The sequence below is a fragment of the Rattus norvegicus genome, chromosome 3, assembly GCF_036323735.1.
Source record: "Rattus norvegicus strain BN/NHsdMcwi chromosome 3, GRCr8, whole genome shotgun sequence".
Taxonomy (NCBI): domain Eukaryota; kingdom Metazoa; phylum Chordata; class Mammalia; order Rodentia; family Muridae; genus Rattus; species Rattus norvegicus.
In genome coordinates this window covers 52,948,357-52,951,007 of record NC_086021.1, presented here as the reverse complement: position 1 = coordinate 52,951,007, position 2,651 = coordinate 52,948,357, and positions in this window count along the sequence as shown.

Below are 2,651 nucleotides of genomic sequence, written 5' to 3'. Positions count from 1 at the left end.
AGGGACTAAGCCACTACCTAAAGACTATACATGGACTGACCCTGGACTCTGACCCCATAGGTAGCAATGAATATCCTAGTAAGAGCACCAGTGGAAGGGGAAGCCCTGGGTCCTGCTAAGACTGAACCCCCAGTGAACTAGACTGTTGGGGGGAGGGCGGCAATGGGGGGAGGGTTGGGAGGGGAACACCCATAAGGAAGGGGAGGGGGGAGGGGGATGTTTGCCCGGAAACCGGGAAAGGGAATAACACTCGAAATGTATATAAGAAATACTCAAGTTAATAAAAAAAAAAAAAAAAAAAAAAAAAAAAAAAAAGAAAAAATGGCCTCTGAGTTCCATGGGCTGAATTGTACTGAGGGCACTGACTGCAAAAAACTGAACGGAACTACACAGAATGAACTACACTGAGCTGAACTGAACTGAAATGAACTCTATTGCATTGCCTCAATTGAAGTGCATTCACTATACTGCCCTCCCCTCCAGTCTCCCTTTCCTGTCTGCTCCTGTGAGAGTTGTGCATATTTCTGATTCATTCTGTCAAGTATTTCTTTCATTTGTTAACTTGTCTTTCCTCAAAATAGATGTCACTTTTAAACATGGCTGCTTTCTCCTACCAACTAGCCTTACTTTCATTGTTAGGGATAAAAACTGTGTGCTAAGGGAATGTCTGTATTCCACCCATAGGGATTAAAGATGTGCCATTCCAGTCAGGTAACACAGACCTAGAAGGTCTTGGGATATGATCCCTTGTAAAAAGCAGCCATGTTGCTGGGTTAAATTTTCTCTAAAGATTGTAGAGTGTACCTTAAATACAGTCAGAAAGGGGTTAGTTACTCCAGTGACTTTTGTCCCATTACTGTATTAGTGTACATGTTTTGCTAGGGTGGTCATTACTGTAGCTCCTATTGTTCATAACTGGGTAAGGTTGAGGATTACTTTTCTCCTCTGTTAGCATGTATAGCATTGTCTATCATGATGGAAGACAACCATTTAGAGTGAAATTTCCAGGCCAGTATTAGCTTGAATTCTCTGAACTCTGTGATTCAAATTTGTGGTATCTTATCAGTACATTCCTATTGTAACCAGAGAGTTTTCAAAAGGTGAAAACAAATAGTTGATATATATATATATATGTGTGTGTGTGTGTGTGTGTGTGTGTGTGTGTGTGTGTGTGTGTGTGTGTGTATTCAGAAGAACCTACTTCTAATACCTTCTAATCAGTATAATTATTAACTACCTTCTGTAAAAGTTGCTTTATGCCAGATGTAATTATCATCTCAGATGCTGACCTTCGAATAAACCCACCCTTTCTAGCTTTTCTCCAAACTCTGCCAGGTAGGTTCAATTCAGCTGTTCTAGCCCAAACTCTTCTCCAAGCTTACTGATTCAAACTGGCTTCTCTCATCTTTTGACTGAATTGTTCTACTTGACCTTAAACTATCTCTGGTAACCTGGCTTCTGGTAATTTAGTCTTCTTGTTTCTTCACAGTCTCTGGCTCATTTTGTCTTTACCTGCAACCTGTCTCTGTAAAACTGCCTCCTCTTTTTCCCGTGCTATTTGTATGAGTTGGGTATGTGCTATCTCTGACTGATTCTGCCAAATCTTTCTATGATTGTCACTTTGTCCGTCTCTCAATTAGATATCACTTTCAAACATGGCTGCTTCAGTCTACCAAGTAACCTTACCTTCATTTTTAGACATTAAATTTGTGAATGGGCAAATTTAAAGGCATGTCTGTATTCTGTTCAGATTATACAGACTCAGAAGGTTTGTGAATGTGATCCCTGACCAGAGCTACATATTAATGAACTAAAATTCCTCTACATTATTCCTTTTTCTGTTTAAGCTAAAATGGTACACAGTTTAACTGTTACAACCTAAAAAATTATCAGTCCCCAAAACTTAACAGTCCAAAGATTCTTAGGAAGATCCACCGATGCAATGATCCTTCATACCTGGGTCCTCATCATCTGCCCTTCAGTAAATGTCCACTTAGGCATCAAGATTTTCCAGTCTGCCAATCTGACAAACACTCTGCCCCCTTTCAGCCAGCTCGTTGAACTGTTCCCATGTCGGGGGGGGGGGTCAGCTTTCTGTGTTATCTGCACGGCTGTCTTTCTGCGTCTCTTCCTTTCTTGAGTCAACTCTTCTCATGTGAAAACTTCTCTTATTTACATCAGATTTTTATCAATTTTGATGGAACTCACTGTCTTTCACAGGCAAAACCTCTTCCCTAAAGTAACACGTTCTCTTACTTACATTCTGATGTTAAAACTTCTTCATAGTATACAGGTTGATCTGATTCAGCAGTTTTTTCCATATCATTCAATTAATCATAATCGCTCTTTCTGTCTATCAAGGTATGAATAAACTAGACACATAGGCACTCACATGCCATGTCTAGCTCTACACGACTTAGCCCAGGCCTCTACTCCTTTAAACACAGAAATGACCTAGCCATTTAATGATGTCAGCATACTGTGTCTCTAATACCTAGTTTAGTTTTCTGTAGTTGATCAGTGGATACTGACAAAAAATGTCATGCTCATGTTGTTTGTTGCCAGTGTATGAGTTAGGGTACTTAAAGGATTATCTCATATATTTTTCTTGATCTGCATTCATTAGTCATATCCCTACCCTTACCACAGCT